We start from the raw sequence: 22712 nt of genomic DNA, 5'->3' as shown, positions 1-22712 counted from the left end.
TGAAAGTTGCCCAACTCTTTGCGACCCCATGGACTATACAGTCCATGGAATTCTCCAGGCCAGAATACTAGAGTGGGTAGCCAGCCTTTCCCTTCTCCAGGGGATCTTCTCAACCCAAGGGTCAAACCCAGGTCTCCTGCATTGCAGGCAGATTCTTTATCAGCTGAGCCACAAAGAAAGCCCAAGTATACTGGAATGGGTAGCCTTCTCCAGTGGATCTTCCTGACCCAGGAATCAAACCAGGGTCTCCTGCACTGCAGATCGATTCTTTACCGACTAAGCTATCAGGGAAGCCTTTATACTTTAAACTACAGCATAAGGAAAGTGGCAGGTGGTGACAAAAATGCAATTCTCCCAGAACAATTGAGAGGACATAAAAACCTAGGGGAGGAGTGCAGAGAGAAAGAGGAACTGGGAGATAGCTTAGATACAAGTTCAAAATTTCTATCTCCTGTCCCAACCGGGACTAAGGCTGAGGTGAGGAAGATCTCCAATATATTTGTGGGGAAGGATCTGAAATATAAGATAATTATGTTTCCCTTTTCCAAGTCATGGTCCAGGGAACTACAAGCCTTTTAGCAGAACTTTACAGCTAACACTAATTCAATGTAGTAGGGAAGCAACAGCCAATAACACGCCCAGACCACACTCCTGAAAAGCTGTGTCAGAGTCCCAAGCATGCCAGCGTAACGTCGAAACCACTAAGGAGTTGCTTTGAGCCAATGGACCCAAAAAAGCCTGCGCTTAAGGAAGACCCAGCGTACACAGACTTGCTGACCCGGACCAGAGTCCATGGACCTCAGCCTCAGATGCAGCGGAGCAGACAGTGCCATTCAAGACTAAGTCAGCATAAGGGACAATCTCACAGTGGCCAAGGGCACAGGATGGCACAAAGATGAGAGGCCCCACCTCTATGGCAGAAAATACTACATGGCTTCTCTGTCAATACTTCCCACTCCAGAAGAAAAAGGCGGGGGGGGGGGGGGGGGGTCTGTATGAGAAAACTGAACACTTATCCGAAGGACTGATTATTTACCTGAACATCTGAGTTAACCTGGAATTAACTAAGTTAAACCAGAAGGTACTGGCAAGATTGTTTTCTATTATGTAGTAGAATAAGAAGCCCCAGAAATAAGGTAATTTTAGTTATAGAGAAAAAATGAAAATTACATGCTTGCACATTCAAATTTGTAGTTTACAAAATTTATGTCCACTATACTTTTAATTAAGTTTCTCACTGAACGAAAAGTAAAAAGGTAAAGCCCTTGCTGACATGACCTACCTCTCCAAAACCACAGCATGCTGTTCTATAGGTGGACAACCAAAATCACACTGGTTCCCAAGATATGTCAGGGTCTTTCCTCTCTCGGGCTTCCCAAGGGTGCCAGTGGTAAAGAACCTACCTGCCAGTGCAGGAGACATGAGAGATGCCAGTTTGATCCCTAAGTTGGGAAGATCCATTGGAGTGGGAAATGGCAATCCGCTCCAGTATTCTTGCCTGGAGAACTCCATGGACAAAGGAGCCTGGCAGGGTAGAGTCTATGAGGCTGCAAAGAGTCGGACGTGATTGGATTTGTGCACAGACACACACAAACACACACACACACACTCTTCCTCTCCCCTGGTTTTTCCACATGGTGTTTCCTTCACTTAAGCCCACAGCTCTCTATACAGGTTGCTCCAACTCAGCCTTTAATTTCAATGTGAATGTTTCATCCTTGAAGAGGACCCTCTGGCCACCCTATCTGAAGCTGCACGGTACCCTGTTACTTCCTCTCCAGCACTCCTTGCAATCTAATCTCCAAAGTTCTTCCTTGTCTGTCTTGTTCACCCCAGGGTCTGGTCAATAACAGGTGCTCAATAAACAGTTCTACATAAGTGAATGAACAAAGTAAAATGTGAGAGTCAAAATAAACCTTAAAATCTTCTAATAAATCTGAGTATTAAGGAGTTAAAAAAATTAAAAGTAGGACTTCCCTGGTGGCGTGGTAGATCGGGATCTGCCTGCCAGTGCAGGGGACATGGGTTTGGTCCCTGGTCCGGGAAGATTCCATATGCCTTAGAGCAACCAAGCCTGCGCTCTAGACCTTGAGAGGCGCAACTACTGAAGCTTGTGTACCTAGAGCTCATGCTCCACAAGAGAAGGAGCCACCACAATGAGAAGCCCATGTACCCCAAGGGAGAGTAGCCCCCGATCAACGTAACTAGAGAAAGCACATGCAAAGCAATGAAGACCCAGCATAGCCAAAAATAAATAAATAAAGCTTAAAAAAAAAAAAAAGATTGCACTGGCTATTCAAGAGTCATCAAAAAAATAGTTAAAAGTAGACAACCACCACATTTTAATTTGGATATCAAAATCATATAAATGACCATAAATAAGTTCCTATTTCTATTTTAAGAACAATGCAATTGCAGAGTTTTACAAAGATGGTATGTAAATCCATAGGATGCCTTCTCCAGGAGAAAGTGACTAAATCAGAAACACAAAACAGAAACAAATCTAACAAAGAATCAAGACAAGTTTCTTTTAATTTAAAATAAATAAAGTCCATAAGAATAAAATTTAACCTATAAAAACTTTGAAGAACAACAGAGTCTGTTTGAATATAATGGAAGGTGCTTCATCCTCTTTTATGGTTCAGTGATAATGTAATAGAATATCAGTTCTTTCCACATGAATTTATAACTCTAATGTAACTTTAAGAATACAGAAGTATCTTATATGTGTCTGTGTGTGTTTAAGTTAATCATGATAAACAGCATACATACTAAAATATGCAAATAACAACATAAGTTCCAGTTCTCCAAAGGGATGAGCAAGATTCAAGCCAACTCATCCTATGAAAACAACTAAAAACATTAGGCAAAATATAAAAAGCAAATTCTTAAAAGTCATTAAGCCATAATAAGACAGTAAGGAATACCCAGTTAAAATTCTAAGAGAGAACCAGGAACCTAGAATAAATTAGCATTAGAGCTGCTTTTGATCTTGAGGGCATTTGACCCTGAGGAAAAATAAAAATTTTTGTTTGATGGTGCCGTAGGTTGTGAGGAACATAATTCAGTGCACAGGACCCACATAAGATGACAAGTCTAATAAGAGTATCCCCGATATAACCGATAATGCCAAAGGGCAACACTCTTATGGTAATAGTCACCTGAAAGTGAACCAGTCCCTGAAGTCCAATAACCAAGTTTTGCATGGTCTCACGGTCCTGGGAATTACAAACCTTGGATTAAGGTGGCACTTTGCCTAATCCCAGGTGCCTATAGAATAAAGCATAAAAAAGTAAAAAGTTGCATATAAAGAATAGATAAGATACAGAGAAGATAAAGTGAGAGATGATAAAATTGGGTAGAGACAGTATTTAAAGGGGTTAACAGTTGAAAATATCCTAGAACCTATGACAGATCCCCATCTCTAGAATCAAAAATCACAAAGAACAAACATACAACAGAGTAAATCAGTAAAGTCGATGAATCGGTTCTTTGAAGAGACACACCATGCGGTGAGCTGTCCCACTTGATCTCTTCCCATTTCTTCTGTTTCTCTCCCTCCTCCCACAACACATAAACTCACACTCCAACCACAGTGAACTACGACATAGCTATGTAATTCATGGGATTCCCTCAGCAGTAAAGAAGATGCCTGCAGGAGATGAGGGTTTGATCCCTGAGTTGGGAAGATCCCTTGGAGAAGACAATGGCAACCCACTCCAGTATTCTTGCCTGGGCTATCCCGTGGACAAGAGGAATCTGGTGGGTTATAGTTCAAGGGGTCGCAAAAGAGTCGCATACAACTTAACAACTAAACAACAACAATTTCATACAATTTTGAACAAGATTTTTTTGTTTTGAAAAAGAAAACACTTGGACCACATTTAAAAAGTGGGACAAAAATATTACAAAGATACACATAAATGAGAAATGAAATTAAAATTAGAAAGTCATCTTTCTGACCAAATCACATCACAGGTTTCTGACTAGCATTTAGATTGGCCATGGCTAGCCAAAATGCACGGGCTCTCCAAAGGTACCTTCCCAAAAGGCAATCAATCACCTGTAGCCTGAGGAACAAGGGATTAAGGTCACATGACCACCTGAAAGCAGGTCCTGCTGTGAGGACACAGCAGTGACCTTTAGATCAATGGTACAGCCACAGGGGCCACTCTCACATTCGTACATCATCACTGGAAAAACCACAGCTTTGCCTATGTGGACCTTTGTCAGCAAAGGGATGTCTCTGCTTTCTAATACACCATCTAGGTTTGTCATAGCTTTTCTTCCAAGGAGAAAGTGTTTTTATTTCAAGGCTGTGGTCACCGTCCCATTGCCACAGATTGCCAGGAGGAATATCAATAACTTCAGATATGCAGATGACAACACCCTTATGACAGAAAGCAAAGAAGAATTAAAGAGCATCTTGATGAAAGTGAAAGAGGAGAGTGAAAAAGTTGGCTTAAAACTCAGCATTCAAAAAACTAAGATCATGGCATCCAGTCCCTTCACTTCATGCAAATAGATGGGGAAACAATGGAAACAGTGACAGACTTTTTTGGGCTCCAAAATCAATGCAGATGGTGACTGCAGCCATGAAATTAAAGACGCTTGCTCTTTGGAAGAAAAGCTATGACCAACCTAGACAGCATATTAAAAAGCAGACACATTACTTTGCCAACAAAGGTCCATCTAGTCAAAGCTATGGTTTTTCCAATAGTCATGAAAGCTGAGCACCGAAGAATTGGTGCTTTTGAACTGTGGTGTTGGAGAAGACTCTTGAGAGTCCCCTGGACTTCAAGGAGATCCAACAAGTCCATCCTAAAGGAAATCAGTCCTGAATATTCATTGGAAGGACTGCTGCTGAAGCTGAAACTCCAACACTTTGGCCAACTGATGTGAAGAGCCGACTCATTGGAAAAGACCCTGATGCTGGGAAAGATTGAAGACGGGAGGAGAAGGGGACACAGAGGATGAGATGATTGGATGGCATCACCAACCTAATGGATGTGAGTTTGAGTAAGCCCTGGGAGTTGGCGATGGACAGGGAAGCCTGGCATGCTGCAGTCCATGGGGTCTCAAAGAGTCAGACATGACTGAGTGACTGAACTGAACTGACTGGCCATGAAGTGATGGGACTTGGTGGCGTGATCTTAGTTTTTCAGTGTTGAGTTTAAGCCAGCTATTTCACTCTCCTCTTTCACTTTCATCAAGAGGCTCTTTAGTTCCTCTTTACTTTCTCCCATTAGAGTGGTGTCATCTGCATATCTGAAGTTGTTGATATTTCTCCCAGCAATCTTGATTCCAGCTTATGATTCATCCAGCCCAGCATTTCACATGATGTACTCTGCATATAAGTTAAATAAGCAGGGTAACAATATACAGCCTTGATGTACTCATTTCCTGATTTGGAACCAGTCTGTTGTTCCATGTAAGGTTCTAACTGTTGCTTCTTGACCTGCATACAGGTTTCTCAAGAGGCAGGTCAGGTGATCTGGTATTCCCATCTCTTTAAGAATTTTCCAGTTTGTTATATGCAAAACAGAAAAAGAGACAAAGAATTTTCCAGTTTGTTGTGATCCACACAGTCAAAGGCTTCAGTGTAGTCAATTGAACAGAAGTTGATGTTTTTCTGGAATTCCCTTGCTTTTTCTATGATCCAATGGCTGCTGGCAATTTGATCTGCCTTTTCTAAATCCACTGTACATCTTGAAATTCTCAGTTCACATACTGTTGAAGCCTAGCTTGAAGGATTTTGAGCATTACCTTCCTAACATGTGAAACGAGTACAACTGTACAGTAGTTTGAACATTCTTTGGCATTGCCTTTCTTTGGGATTGGAATGAAAACTGACCATTTCCAGTCCTGTGGCCATTGCTGAGTTTTCCAAATTTTCTGGCATTTCCAAATTTCCAAAGTGCAGCACTTTTAACAACACCATCTTTTTCGGATTTGAAATAGCTCAGTTGGAATTTCATCATCTCCACTTGCTTTGTTTGTAGTAATGCTTTCTAAGGCCCACTTGACTTCACACTCCAAGATGTCTGGCTCTAGGTGAGTGACCACACCATCACGGTTATCTGTGTCATTAAGACCTTTTTTATACAGTTCTTCTGTGTATTCCTGCCACCTCTTTTTAATCTCTTCTGCATCTGTTAGGTCCTTACCAATTCTGCTCTTTATTGTGCCCATCTTTGCATGAAATGTTCTGTTAGTATCTCTAATGTCCTTGAAGAGATCTCTAGTTTTTCCCATTCTATTATTTTCCTCTATTTCTTTGCATTGTTCACTTAGGAAGGCTTGCTTTCTTATCTCTCCTTGCTATTCTTTGGAACTCTGTATTCAAATGGGTATATCTTTTCTTTTCTCCTTTGCCTTTTGCTTCTCTTCTTTTCTCAGCTATTTGTACAAAAGGCCTCCTCAGACAACCACTTTGCCTTCTTGTATTTCTTTTTCTTGGGGATGGTTTTAGTCACCACCTCCTATACAGTGTTACGAATCTCCATCCATAGTTCTTCAGGCACTCTGTCTATCAGATCTAATCCCTTGAATCTATTTGTCACCTCCATTGTATAATCATAAGGGATTTGATTTAGGTCATACCTGAATGGTCTAGTGGTTTTCCCTACTTTCTTCAATTTAAGTCTGAATTTGGCAATAGGGAGCTCATGATCTGAGCCACAGTCAGCTCCCAGTCTTGTTTTTGCTGACTGTATAGAGCTTCTCCACCTTCAACTGCAAAGAATATAATCAATCTGATTTTGGTATTGACCATCTGGTAATGTCCATGTATAGAGTTGTCTCTGTGTTGTTTGAGGAAGGTGCTATGACCAGTGCGTTCTCTTGGCAAAACTCTGTTGGCCTTTGCCCTGCTTCATTCTTTCCTCCAAGGCCAAAATTGCCTCTTACTCCAGGTATCTCTTGACTTCCTACTTTTGCATTTCAATACCCTATGATGAAAAGGACATCGTTTTTTGGTGTTAGTCCCAGAAGGTCTTGTAGGTCTTCAGAGAACCATTCAACTTCAGCTTCTTTGGCTGAAGGGGTTGGAGTATAGACTTGGAATACTGGGACGCTCCATGGTTTGCCCTGGAAATGAACTGAGATCATTCTATCATTTTTTTTTTCATTCTATCATTTTTAAGATTGCACCCAAGTACTGCATTTCGAGGGCTCCCCTGGTGGCTCAGATGGTAAAAATCTGCCTGCAATGCAGGAGACTCAGGTTCAATCCCTGGGTCAGGAAGATCCCCTGGAGAATGGAACAGCTACTCACTCCTGTATTCCTGACTAGAGAATTCCATGGACAGAGGAACCTGGCAGGCTACAGTCCCTGGGGTCACAAAACGTCAGACACGGTTGACTGATTAACAATTTCACTTTCACAGCATTTCAAAGAATGGATGCTTTCAAACTGTGGTGCTAGAGAAGACTCTTGAATGTCCCTTGGATTACAAGGAGATCAAACTAGTCAATCCTAAAGAAAATCTACCCCAAATATTCATTGGAAGGACTGATGCTGAAGCTGAAGCTCCAATAGTTTGGCCACATGATACAAACAGCCAACTCACTGGAAAAGACCCTGATTTCACGAAAGACTGAGGGCATGAGGAGAAGGCAACAATGGAAGATTACAGAGTTGGACAGCATCATCAACTCAATGGACATGAGTTTGAGCAAACTCCAGGAGACAGTAAAGGACAGGGAAGCCTGGCATGCTGCAGTCCACGGGGTCGCAAAGAGTCAGACATAACTGAGCACCTGAACAAAAACAGCTACAGGTAATTTGGCAAAAAACATGTTGGTTAACATAATTCGAATGAAATGACAATCAGAAATAAACATACTGACATTAATTCCTTACTTTTGATAAATGTATCATGGCTATGTAAGATGTGGGTAGTAGGGAAAGATGGTATTATGGACTTACGTATAGTTTTCTGTTATTCTCATTTGTACACTTTTTCAGTTTTCTCTAAGGAAATGTTAAAATAAATTAAAACCATAAGAGGCAAGGATTTGGAACTTCTCAGGGCTTGGGTTTTTTTTTTTTAGCTTTTTCCACTTAAACTTTTTCTAAGTAATTTAGGGAGCCAATAAATAAAGCCAATTGCAATTGCTTCCTGAAGGTAGTTTAGTTCACTTTTCTGGTGTTTGTATTGCATTTTTTTAAAAAGGCTTAAAAAAATGAAATTACAGAAGATATGCAAGGTCTATAATTCATTAGAATAGACTCGTAAAAATATACCAGATTATTATTCAAAATAAATCCATTTTATACCTGACCTAGAAAAAACACACGAAGGTAAGGATAAATATTTGCTTTAACTTGAACCTTTCACCATAAATGTCCTACATTCTTGAAGTCCAGATATGTGTTCTTTGTGTATTAGCAGCTTTTCACTGACACTTCATTTTTTCTTTTTTTAAATAGCTGACTGGAATTTTCATTGTAGATGGCTGGCAGATATCAACTGCTAGAATCTAAGATGTAATCCCCTTTGTGTTTCTTTGATTTACATGACCCTACAAGAATGCAATCATAAAGATTCTACGGTTGATTAAGACACTGTGGAGGACAAAACTACTTGAAGGACACCTTTACATATTGACCCTACTCTCAGGCTGTGTTTCTGACCATATGTTACTGTAGCAATGACTATGATGAGGCTGTCATTTCCACTCTTGAAACAAAGATAAGAAGAACTTCCAATTTCAACATAAAGGTCACACTAGTTATTTTCATTTAAGCCACTTGCCTATGTGTTACTCCAAGGACAGTAAGTTGCTGACAGCAGCTTCATCTGAAAATGTGTTGAAATCATTTGAGCATTTGATATTTCATTATAATTCTCAAGATTTTCCCCAGAAGTTGAGGATGGGTTTCTGTTCTAGCAACAGAGTAAACACCACAGCAGGGAGTTATTGCTGCACAAGCTGTCAATGGTGAAAAGCTTTCCCAAAAAAGGAGACATACTCTTAAAACTATCATCATTATATAAGATGTCGAAGGGAACTAGACTGCAAATTTCTCAATACAGAGAACACAAAACACAGTGACAATAGTTCCAAAGGGTACTAGAATCTGCAGATTTCTCCATGGAGAGAACATGAAACCATAAGCATCACAATTCCCAGTGTTAAGAATGTTTCAGCCATCTTAAACTGTACTTGTATTCTAAAAAATATATTATTACAGTAAGATAACACAGAGTATTAGTTACCTTCAATGGTACATATGGCAAAAACTGTTGGCTACCAATTTAACAATATTTCCTTCCACAACTTTCTCCCTTGCTGGCACAGCCTGCCTATACCACAGAAGCTAAAAGTGCCAGAAAGTTCTCTTTCTAGCCTCTGTTACGGCAAGAGCATGAATTAATAATCCTATCTACTGGGGCCTCAGAGAGCTGAAGCTGGCTGGCAGGCCTTTGGAAAAGGCTTTCTTCACCAATAAGGAGATATGTAAGACTTCCCTGGTGGTACACTGGATAAGCATCCATCTGCCAATGCAGGGGACACAGGTTTGATCCCTGGTCTGGAAAGATTCCACATGCCATGGGAAAACTATGCCCGTGAGCCACGACTATACTGAACCTGTGCTCTAGAGCCCGCGTGCTGCAACCACTGAAGCCAGCATGCTGTAGAGGCCTGCAGGCTGCAACTACTGAGCCCGTGTGCCAAAACTACTAAAGTCTGAACGTCTAGAGCCTGTGCTCTGCAATAAGAGAAGCCACCGCAATGGAAAGCCCACCCACCCATAAGAGAGTAGTCCCAGCCTGCCGCAACTAGAGAAAGCCCTCACAAAACAATGAAGATCCAGTGCAGCAAAAAAAAAAAAAAAAAAAAAGAGGTGTACAGGAGGAAACTGCTGCCCTACGTAATACTCGGCTGCATCTGCATGTGACCCCTAGAACTACTGCAGCGATCTCACAACCTAAGGAAAGATAACACCACGTTGCTAAAAATAACACCGAGAAATCACTGGGTAATTAAGCCCTGTACCAACAATGAATATCCTTGCATCCAGACTTCTTGTGCTCAGTTCCTCAGTCGTGTAGGACTCTCTGCAGCGCCACAGACAGCCAGGCAGGTGCCTGTCCACGGAATTTTCCAGGCAAGAATACTGGAGCAGGTTGCCATTTCCTACTCCAGGGTATCTCCCCAACCTAGGGATCCAACCCACACTTCTTAATGTCTCCTGCACTAGCAAGTGGATTCTTTACCACTAGCGCCTCCTTCTTGTCCAATAAGTTATTAGTTTATAGCTTTAGTTTAAGCCACCTTTATTTGGATATTGTCACTTGCAGGCCAATACATCTGTTCACTGCATGCTATCAAGATCAGGCATTTGTGTGTGTGTATTAGTTGCTCAGTCGTGTCCTACTCTTTGCAACCCCATGGACTCCCCTATCCATAGGATTCTCAAGGCAAGAATACTGGGGTGGGTTGCCATTTCCTTCTCCAGGGGATATTCCCAACCCAGGGCTCAAACCTGGGTCTCCTGCATTGTAGGCAGATTCTTCACCGTCTGAGCCACCAGGGAAGCAAGTATCTGTTCACTGCATGCTGTCAAGATCGGGCATTTAGACTACTGCTACTTAGCTGACTCCAGTCATTACTGTTACTCAAAAACTGGGTAGGCCTCTTGGTAGGTGTCTAGCCAATATGATAGGGATAGAACAGAATAGCTATACAGGTAGTTGTAGAAGTCCCAGTAGGGGACTATAGAGAAGGAAACCTCAAGAAAGCTACTGGAACATTGTTCAATGAAGCAGGCTTGCTTAACCATAAAACTATAAACAAACCCACAAGATATGCCCCAGGCCATTAGATGGAAGAAAAATGTCACCACCCTTCTAGAGTCAGACACTTTCCTGCCAAATATGAAGGGGGAGCTAGTGATGTATGCCTTACATCTGTATCCATGTCTACTTGAAGAAGGCGGTCTTTTCCCCTCTCACTTTTTTTCATTATAAAATGGGTAGCCCACTCAATCCTTAGGGCAGAGTTCCCTTGCCTGACCACCTGCATCTCTTATAAGCATCCTATATTAACAGATCTGCTTCTTGCCTATCACTTTGTCTCTCACTGAACTCCTACACTGAGACACAAAGAAGCTGAGTCTCAGGAAGTCCAGACATACGGTGAGTGATTCTAATTAAAAGATTGTGGGTTAGAGTCCCAAACTGGGTTTTGGCTGCATTCCAGTCCTGGCCTCATGGGTTCAGGTCTCAAACTAGGTTTTGGCTGGGTTCAAGTCTCAGCACATGGGTTCAAGCCCCAATCTGAGGTAAATGATTTCAAATAGGCACAACCAAGCCAAAGATCAGGAGACGGAAGGATGTATTATTTGCAGCAAGTAAGAAGGACACCAGGGATCTTTCCCAAAGCAGTCTTTTCCCAAACAGCAAAAGTGGAGAGGTTTTGTTTTGCTCTAATTTATTTGTGTGAAAGTCACTCAGTTGTGTCCAACTCTTTGTGACCCCAAGGACTATACAGTCCATGGAATTCTCCAGGCCAGAATACTGGAGTGGGTGGCCTTTCCCTTCTCCAGGGGATCTTCTGAATTCAGGCATCAAACCCAGGTCTCCCACATTACAGGCAAATTCTTTACCAGCTGAGCCACAAGGGAAATAAATAATTTATTTATTTGGCTGCACCAGGTCTTAGGTGAGGTATGCTGATCTTTAGATGCATTGTGAGAACTCTTAGTTGTGGCATCTATCTCCTTGACCAGGGATCAAACCCAGGCCCCCTGCATTGGCAGCATGGAGTCTTATCCACTGGACCACCAGGGAAGTTCAAAAAGTGGGGAAGTTTTAAGCTAAGAGTATATGCATATTCGTGAATGGGCGTGAGTAGAGGAGAATTGGGCATAACACTGGGACAAGGAATTTCAGGGTGGTCCAGTGGCTAAAACCTCTTGCTTTCACTGCAAGGGTATAGGTTCAATCCCTGGTCGGGTGAACTAAGATCCCACAAGCTGAGCAGTGTGGCCAAAACAACAACAAATTGGAGGAAATTGGGGCAAAGATCAACAGAGTCCAAGCTTTGGTTGATTAAGGTCAGGAGGGTCAGCATCATTCCATCCTCTACCTGGGTGGGAGCTTTAGTTCCTGCAGAATTCAAAGATATGTACATCTCGTGTGGAGGAACTAGGACTTTGCTTTATCACTGCACTATTGTTTGATTGTCTTTCCTCTGTCCTGTATTCCCTCACTTTCCTTAATGTCATAATCACTACCAGACTTCTTTCATGGGCAAGCACTGTAGCCAGACATAGATCACAAAATGGCTTCTCTTATGTCAAGAAAGTGGTTCCTGGTTCTTCTCCAGAGACTGTTTAACTTATCTGTTTACATTATCAGTGTCTCAGTTACCTTACTCCCTACTGCTTCATTCATTTTTCTTTTCTGCCTTTTACTAAGGAGCAAACTCAGTATAATACACATACATTCATGGAGTCACAAAGAGTCGGACACAACTGAGCAACTAACACTTTCACATGCTTCAAAATAAAGTCTATGTTTCCTCTGTAACTCTTCATCACGGTCAATGGGAAGGTAATTTTTGCTCTTCTGGTATATTTTTCAGTTATGACTGCTTTTAATAGCATCAGAGAGATGTTACAATTTTTAGCTTCCACTTTCTTACTACTAAAACAATTTCATATTGAAACCAAACTGATCTAAAATTTCTAGAAAGAAAATGCTAAAGACAGAATAAACATTTGCATTTACATGTCATCTACATAGATAAATAAGTGGACCTGAATGGTGAGGCACCTTGAATAATAAATAATTGAATATACTATCTTTTTTACCTATAAAGAAAACAAAACAAAACAAAAAACAAGGTCAATTTAAAAAAAGAGACAGAGACATGATGAATTACATACATGTGAGTTCAAAATCTTAGCTTACAGTTAATTTTTAAGATACCTCTTAAAAATTGTTTCTTGCATGCTATGCTAAAAGGGATAAAGATACTACTATGATATTTCATGTTTACTCATAACAGGGAAAGAATCCTTAAGCAAGACATGATAAAACCTTTGCTAAATATTATTCAGTGATGCAGTAAAATGAAAACTTAGCCAAACTAGCCAAACATATAACTGACATTTCATTTATTAAGGGAGAAAAAGGGTTTTAGAAAGAAAAAGAGTATAAATCCTGAAAATTTCAGGTCCTTCTCTTTGATATACTTTCTTTTACTATTTTTCTGCTTATTACACAAACACACTAGGGGAGAAAAATATTACTCTTTTCTGAATATCACTCAGAAGCATAAAAGTAAATATTAGAAAAAATTATTCTGAAAACTATGGCACAAAGACTTGAAAAACAATTCCAGATGCACCAAAATTACCAATCAGTCCAGTGCAGTTGCTCACTTGTGTGTGACAAACTGCGGCCCCATGGACTGCAGCACATCAGGCCTCCCCGTCCAACACCAACTCCCAGAGCTTACTGCTCAAACTCATGTCCATGGAGTCAGTGATGCCATCCAACCACCTCATCCTCTGTCGTCCCCTTCTCTTCCCACCTTCAATCTTTCCCAGCATCAGGGTCTTTTCAAATGAGTCAGTTCTTCCCATCAGGTGGCCAAAGTATTGGAGTTTCAGCTTCAGCAGCAGTCCTTCCAATGAATATTCAGGACTGATTTCCTTTAGGATGGACTGGCTGGATCTCCCTGCAGTTCAAGGGACTCTCAAGAGTCTTCTCCAACACCACAGTTCAAAAGCATCCATGCTTCAGCGTTCAGCTTTCTTTATAGTCCAACTCTCACATCCATACATGACTGCTGGAAAAACCATAGCTTTGACTAGATGGACCTTTGTTGGCAAAGTAATGTCTCTGCTTTTTAATATGCTATCTAGGTTGGTCATAACTTTTCTTCCAAGGAGCATGCATCTTTTAATTTCATGGCTGCAGTCACCATCTGCAGTGATTTTGGAGCCCCCCAAAATAAAGTCTCTCACTGTTTCCATTGTTTCCCCATCTATTTGCCATGAAGTGATGGGACCAGATGCCATGACCTTTGTTTTTTGAATGTTGAGTTTTAAGCCAAATTTTCCACTCTCCTCTTTCACTTTCATCAAGAGACTCTCTACTTCTTCTTTCAGTTCAGTTCAGTCACTCAGTCATGTGCGACTCTTTGCGACCCCATGAATTGCAGCACGCCAGGCCTCCCTGTCCATCACCAACTCCCAGAGTCTACCCAAACCCATGTCCATCAAGCCGGTGAGGCCATCCAGCCATCTCATCCTCTGTGGTCCCCTCCTCCTCTCACCCCCACTCCTTCCCAGCATTAGGGTCTTTTCCAATGAGTCAACTCTTCGCATGAGGTGGCCAAAGTAATGGAGCTTCAGCTTCAACATCAGTCCTTCCAATGAACATCCAGGACTGATCTCCTTTAGGATGGACTGGTTGATCTCCTTGCAGTCCAAGGGACTCTCAAGAGTCTTCTCCAACACCACAGTTCAAAAGCATCAATTCTTCTGCACTCAGCTTTCTTCACAGTCCAACTCTCACATCCATACATGACTACTGGAAAAACCAAAGCCTTGAATAGACGGACCTTTGTTGGCAAAGTAATGTCTCTGCTTTTTAATATGCTATCTAGGTTGGTCATAACTTTCCTTCCAAGGAGTAAGTGTCTTTTAATTTCATGGCTGCAATCACCATACGCAGTGATTTTGGAGCCCCAAAAAATAAAGTCTGACACTGTTTCCACTGTTTCCCCATCTATTTGCCATGAAGTGATGGGACCAGATGCCATGATCTTAGTTTTCTGAATGTTGAGCTTTAAGCCAACTTTTTCACTCTCCTCCCCCTTCACCTTCATCAAGAGGCTTTTTAGTTCCTCTTCACTTTCTGCCATTAGGGTGATGTCATCTGCATATCTGAGGTTATCGATATTTCTCCTGGCAATCTTGATTCCAGCTTGTGCTTCATTCGGCCTGGCATTTCTCATGATGTACTCTGCATATAAGTTAAATAAGTAGGGTGACAATATACAGCCTTGGGAAAGAACTCCTTTCCCAATTTGGAACCAATCTGTTGTTCCATGTACAGTTCTAACTGTTGCTTCCTGACCTGCATACAGATTTCTCAGGAGGCAGGTCAGGTGGTCTGGGATTCCCATCTCTTTCAGAATTTTCCACAGTTTGTTGTGATGACACAGTCAAAGGCTTTGACATAGTCTATAAAGCAGAAGTAGATATTATTTTGGAGCTCTCTTGCTTTTCCATGATCCAACAGATGTTGGCAATTTGATCTCTGGTTTCTCTGCCTTTTCTAAATTCAGTTTGAACATCTGGAAGTTCACGGTTCACGTACTGTTGAAGCCTGGCTTGGAGAATTTTGAGCATTACTTTACTAGCGTGTGAGATGAGTGCAAGTGTGCAGTACTTTGAGCATTTTTTGGCATTGCCTTTCTTTGGGATTGGAATGAAAACAGTCCAGTTTTCATTTTCCAGTCCTATGGCCACTGCTGAGTTTTCCAAATTTGCTGGCATATCGAGTGCAACACTTTCACAGCATATTCTTTCAGCATTTGAAATAGCTCAACTGGAATTCCAAGACCTCCACTAGCTTTGTTCATAGTGATGCTTCCTAAGGCCCACTTGACTTTGCATTCCAGATGTCTGGCTCTAGGCCAGCGATCACACCATCGTGGTTATCTGAGTCATGAAGATCATTTTTGTATAGTTCTTCTGTGTATTCTTGCCCCCTTTCTTAATATCTTCTGCTTCCGTTAGGTCCATTCCATTTCTGTCCTTCATTGTGCCCATCTGTGCATGAAATGTCCCCTTGCTATCTTTAATTTTCTTGAAGAGATCTCTAGTCTTTCCCATTCTATTGCCTTCCTCTATTTCTTTGCATTGATCACTGAGGAAGGCTTTCTTATCTCTCCTTGCTATTCTGTGGAACTCTGCGTTCAAATGGGTATATCTTTCCTTTTCTCCTTTGCCTTTTGCATCTTTTCTTTCCTCAGCTATTTTGTAAGGCCTCCTCAGACAACCATTTTGCCTTTTGCATTTCTTTTTCTTGCAGATGATCTTGATAACTGCCTCCTATACAATGTCACGAACCTCCATCCATAGTTCTTCAGGCACTGTCTATCAGATCTAATCCCTTGAATCTGTTTGTCACTTCCACTGTATAATCATAAGGGATTCGATTTAGATCATACCTGAATGGTCTAGTGGTTTTCCCTACTTTCTTCAATTTCAGTCTGAATTTTGCAATAAGGAGTTCATGATCTGAGCCACTGTCAGCTCCCGGTCTTGTTTTTGCTGACTGTATAGAGCTTCTCCATCTTTGGCTGCAAAGAATATAATCAATCTGATTTCGACCTATCTTCAGACCATGCTAATGATCTTTCCTTTTTATGGGGTATACTCTTCTCTCCGCTACACTCATCTGGGTGAATAATAAGGTACTGACAAGCACTTGTGAACTAAAACCTATAAAACTTAGCAACATGGGGACCTGATTAAAAAAAACATAGATTTTCCATTCCTTGTTTTAAAAGCGCTTGTTAAAAAATTAAATTTGGGGGAGGAGCTAAGATGGCAGAGGAACAGGACAGGGAGACCACTTTCTCCCCTACAAATTCATCGAAAGAACATTTGAACGCTGAGCAAACTTCACAAAAAATTAAATTTGATTTGTTATATCAGCTGGTTTTATTGTATCATTTTTAATATTGAAATAGAACAATGATTTCTTGTCAAATATGAACTAAACAACTCTGTAAGTAAAATTATGATGACTACTAAATTCTGTCTCAGTTCAAATTCACTACTCATACTTAAGACGCTAAAGCAGACCTGAGATGAAGAGTTTGAAAACCAATATTCTATGTAATAAGTTATTCACTGCAGCACTGCTGTAACTTCAAGAAACTGGAAACAACCTGCAAGACCATCAGTGAGAGACTAGTTAAAAATAATATGGCACATTCATACAATGAAATACTATGCAACATAAAAAGAAAAAAACAGTAAGGGGCAATCAGGCAATAAAGTAAAACACACCCAGATTGGAAAGGAAGAAATAAACCTATCTCTATCTGTAGATGACATGATCTTGTACACAGAAAATCCTAATGAATTCACTAAAATAATTATCAGAACTAATAAATTGAGTTCAGTCAATAAATGAGACCTAAATTGATAAAAGATCAATATAGGGACTTTCCTGGTGGTCCAGTGCCTAAGACTCAGCACTCCCAATGCCAGGGACCCGAGTTGGATTTCTGGTCAGGAATTAGATCTCACATGCTGAAACTAAAGACCCTGCATGCTGTAACTAAGATCCAGGACAGCCAAATAAATAAATAAATGAGTATTTTTTTAAAAGGTCAATATATAATATTCAACTATATTTCTGTATACTTGCAATGGATAATCTGAAAATGGAGTTAAGAAAATAATTCCAGTTATAATAGCATCAAAAAGAGTAAAATATTTATTAATAAATTTAAGAAAAGAAGCACAAAACTTAGTCTGATAAGACAAAACATGACTGAGAGAAACATCAAAAGACTCAAATAAATTAGAAGACTTCTGATTCATGAAGATATAATACTGTTAAAATGGCACCACCCTCCAAGTTGATCTAGAGATTCAGCATAAAGCCAGTCAAAATTCTATCTGGCTTCTTTGCAGAAATAGACCACCTGATCCTAAAATTCATTTGAAAATTTAAGCGACTAAGAAGAACCAAACAATCATGAAAAAGAACAAAGTTGGAACAAAATCACACTTCCTGATTTCAAAACTTACTACAAAGCTGCAGTAACCAAGACCATGGGGTACCAGCATAAAGATAAGATATATGGGTGAGCGGAAAAGAACTAAAGGATGAAGAAATAAATCCTTGGAGAAGGAAATGGCAACCCACTCCAATATTCTTGCCTGGAGAATTCCATGGAGAGAGGAGCCTGGTGGGCTCCAGTTCATGGGGTCACAAAGAGTTGGATACTACTGAGTGACTAACACACTTTCTCTCAGAATGCATTGCTCTTCCCACTTCATACCATTTCAACCTAGATCAACCTCTTTATTTAGATGTCCATCACACACACACACACACACACACATCTAAAGCAAGCTTTTGTATGTAACTAGTTTTAATTAAACTAGAGAGAAAATATGATTTACATGTTATCAAGAAAATAAAATTTAAATTGAATGTAAGTATCCATGTTCTCTGGAGAAATAGGGAAAATTTGAACACTGAGTATTCAATAATGCCAAGGAATTATGCTTTGCTGCAAATGTGATAATAAAATTGTGGTTATTATATATATCAAGAGACTTTATCAACCTAGACCCACCTTTTTATTTAGACATCCATCATGTGTGCGCACACACGCGCGCACACACACACACACACACACACATCCCTTTTGTACGTAACTAGTTTCAATTAAGCTGAGAAAGAATATAATTTACATATTATCAAGGTAACTGATTTTAAGTTGAATATGGGCTTCCCTGGTGTCTTAGATGGTAAAGAATCTGCCTGAAATGCAGGAGACCCAGGTTTGACTCCTGGGATGGGAAGATTCCTGTGAAGAAGGGAATGGCTACCCACTCTAGTATTCTTGCTCGGGAAACCCCATGGACAGAGGAGCCTGCTGGGCTACAGTGCCTGGGGTCGCAAAGACTCGGACACCACTGAACGACTAACACTTTCACTTTTTCATAAGTATCCGTGTTCTCTTAAGAAATAGGGAAGATTTGCACACTGACTATCTGATAGTGCCAAATAATTATGTTTTGTTGCAAATAAGATAATAAACTGTGATTATTATATATATCAAGAGATCTTATCTTATAGACATATATGCTGATGAATATATAATAAATGATATACTGGGATTTGGTTTAAAATAGTCCAACTGAGGGGACAGAGAATGAATGAGTGCATAGACAAAACATGTGTTGTTAATTGTTGATGCTAGGAGATGAGTGCATGGGGGAGTATATCATACTATTTTTTTCTTCTTTGTTAATGTTTGAAAATTTGTCTACCTAAAGTTCTTAAATAAATAACCTTCTTTAAAATTTAATGAATTAAAAAAAAAAGAAAGAAAGAAATCCTGACATTTAGGTCAATTGATTTCAATAGAATTCAAAGACAATTCAATGGAAAAAAAATAGTCTTTTGTTGAACAAATAGTGCTGGGACAATTTGTTATCCACATGCAAAAAATGAAACGATTCTTTCTTCACTTTTTGTACAAAAATCAACTCAAAATGTAAAAACTAAAAGTATAAAACTTTTAGAACACAGGTGCAAATCTTCCTGACTTTCGATTAGACAATCATTTGTTAGACATGACATCAAAACCACAAGCCACAAAATGCAACATTTGTAAGCTGGACTTCATCAAACTTAAAAACTTTATGTCCTTCAAAGGACAGCATCAACAAAGTGAAAAGACAAGCCATAGAACAGAAGTAAACACTTTGAAATCATATATGTGATAAAGGATTTGTATCTAAAATATATAAGAACTTTCACATGAAAAACAATACAAAACAAAAATATATAAATAACTCTTACAAAGGGGCTTCCTTGGTGGCTCAATAGTAAAGAATTCACCTGTCAGTGCAAGAGATATGGGTTCTACATCCAGGAAGATCCCACCCGCCGCAGAGCAACCAAGTCCGTGTACCACAACCAATGAGCCAGCACTCTGTAGCCCTCGAGCTGCAACTACTGAGCTCATGTGCTACAATTACTGAAGCCCAACACCCTACAGCGCCATCTCTGCAACAAGGGAGGCCACTGTAACAAGCCCGACAGCACAGCCAGAGAGCGGCCCCCCACTTGCCACCATCAAAGAAAAGCTTGTGCAACAACCAAGACCCAGCACAGCCAAAAATAAATTAAAAAAAAAAACCCAAAACTCCTACAAGTCAACAATAAAAAGACAATCCAATTGAAAAGTGGAAAAAGGATGGGACTATACATCTCTCTTTAAAAATACATACAAATTGTCAGAACTGCCATATGACCCAGCAATCCCACTGCAGGGCATACACCCCAAGGAAACCAGAACTGAAACAGACATATGTACCGCAATGTTCATTGCAGCACTATTTACAATAGCTAGGACATGAAAGTAACCTAGATGTCCATTGACAGATGAATGGAGAAGGAAGCAACGGAATATTACTCAGCTATAAAAAGAAACACATTTGAGTCAGTTCTAATGAAGTGGATGAAACTGCAGCCTATTATACACAGTGAAGTAAGTCAGAAAAAGAAAGACAAATACTGAATATTAATGTATATTTATGGAATTTAGAAAGACAGTACCAACCATCCTACCTGCAGGGCAGCAAAGGAGACACAGATGTAAAGAACAGACTTGGACTCAGTGGGAGAAGGCGAGGGTGGGACGATTTGAGAGAATAGCACTGAAACATGTACATTACCATATGTAAAATAGATGACCAGTGCAAGTTCTATGCATGAAGCAGGGCACCCAAAGCCAGTGCTCTGGGACAACCCAGAAGGATAGGGTGGGGAGGGAGGTGGGGTTCAGGATGGGGGGGAAACACATGTATACCAATGGCCAATTCATACTGATGTATGGCAAAACCATCACAATATTGTAAAGTAATTATCCTCCAATTAAAATTAATTAATATATAAAATATATACATATATATATAAAAACTGTCAATAAGTACATAAAAAGATGCTCAACATCATTAGCCATCAAGGAAATGCAAATCAAAATCAAAATGAGTTATCCCTTCACACCAGATAATAACAGGTGTTTGGGAAAATACAAAGAAGTTGGAATCTTCCACTGGTAGGAATTAAAATGGTCCAGCTGCTGTGAAGAACAGCTGGGCAGCTTCCCAAAAGGTTACACAGAGAATTACCATATAATTCAACAATTCCACTCTAACAGGTGTGTACCAAACAGAATTGAAAGTATCTGTCCAAACAAAAGCATCTACAAGAACATTTATAGTAGTGTTAGGATAGCCAAAAAGTGAAAATAACCAAACGTCTGTCAAAGATTAATAGATAAAAAAAGAGGGCCATAAAACTTTTCTGATGGCCCAATGGCTAAGACTCTGTACTACCAAGGCAGGGGACCAGGGTTCAATCCTTGGTCAGGGAACTAGATCCTACATGCTGCAACTAAAGATCCTGTATGCCAAAACTAAAGGATTCCACATGGTGCAACAAAAATCAAAGATCCCGTGTGCCATAACCGAGACTTGGCACAGCCAAATAAATTTTTTAAGAAGATACATATATATACACACACATATATAGACACACATATATACGAAAGTGGAAACAGTGGCAGACTTTATTTTGCGGGGCTCCAAAATCGCTGTAGATGGTGACTGCAGCCACGAAATTAAAAGATGCTTACTCCTTGAAAGAAAAGTTATGACCAACCTAGACAGAATATTAAAAAGCAGACACATTACTTTGCCAACAAAGGTCTATCGAGTCAAAGCTATGGTTTTTCTAGTAGTCATGTATGGATGTGTGAGTTGGACTATAAAAAAGCTGAACGCTGAAGCATGGATGCTTTTGAACTATGGTGCTGAAGAAGACTCTTGAGAGTCCCTTGGACTTTCAGGAGATCAAACCAGTCAATCCTAAAGGAAATCAGTCCTGAATATTCATTGGAAGGACTGCTGCAGAAGCTGAAACTCCAATACTCTAGCCACCTGATGGGAAGAACTGACTCATTTGAAAAGACCCTGATGCTGGGAAAGATTGAAGGTGGGAAGAGAAGGGGATGACAGAGGATGAGGTGGTTGGATGGCATCACTGACTCAATGGACATGAGTTTGAGTAAACTCCGGGAGTTGGTGGTGGACAGGGAGGCCTATCGTGCTGCAGCATGGGGTCACAAAAAGTTGAACACAACTGAGTGACTGAACTGAACCGAATATATATGAAAGAGGACTATAGCCATACAACAAATACTATTCAACCATTAAAAAAATGAAATATTGACACATGCTACAATATGTATGAGTCTTTAAAACATACACGAAGTGAAAGAAGCCAGTCACAAAGGACCACATAATGACTGCATGATTCCATTTAAAAAAAATGTCCAGAATAGACAAATCTAAGACAGAAAGTATATATTGCCTTTTCTAATTAAATTATTTTTTAAAACCACCGTGTTGTTCCTGTATTTACATGCTATGTCTTTCTAAATCCTAAAATAATTCTTCTAAAATATTTTTTAAAGCACTTGAAAACACAAAAGCATGCTACAAAAAGACGTGGAATTTTGAAACAGCTAAGGAAAATGCATAAACCTTAAAAGCAGAAAATGAATTGTCTTTATTGAATGCTATCTAATGACCAAAATTCCTTTCAAGTTAAATTCGAGCCATCCTTTGAACTGAAAATTATTATCAATAATTAAACCTTAATTTGCAAAATATCTGTATATTTTATAAAGGCAATCATCAGTGTAAAGCTGAAACTTACCAGATTTACATCGCAGTATATAATTTTAAACTAAATATAACACGTAATCAAAATATTTCTTGGAATACTAGAAATGGCATAACTTGGAGTCAGATATACAGTTTGAATATTAGTCTGCTATTTATCATCTAGATGATCAACTATTTACTTGGTCTCTGCAAGCCTCAGTTCACCCTCCTGTTAAAATCAGGAATTATA

At 39.9% G+C, this 22712-nt stretch overlaps 1 protein-coding gene across 3 annotated transcripts in view; it reads right to left on the bottom strand.

The window, feature by feature from the left end:
* Window positions 1–22712, bottom strand: part of SHLD2 (shieldin complex subunit 2) — a 110729-nt gene that overhangs the window by 86293 nt on the left and 1724 nt on the right. The window contains exon 1 of one of the 3 annotated variants that reach the window (XM_043924832.1): window positions 3162–3270. The exons of the other annotated variants lie outside the window; for them this stretch is intronic. The gene's annotated coding sequence lies outside the window, so the exon portion shown is untranslated. Of the gene's footprint in view, window positions 1–3161; window positions 3271–22712 lie in introns of those variants that run through there. 3 annotated transcript variants of the gene reach the window in all.

Source organism: Cervus elaphus, chromosome 15 (assembly GCF_910594005.1).
Source record: "Cervus elaphus chromosome 15, mCerEla1.1, whole genome shotgun sequence".
In the NCBI taxonomy this organism is placed as follows: domain Eukaryota; kingdom Metazoa; phylum Chordata; class Mammalia; order Artiodactyla; family Cervidae; genus Cervus; species Cervus elaphus.
The sequence above is the reverse complement of the archived record's forward strand: the minus strand, read 5'-3'. Positions and strand labels throughout refer to the sequence as shown.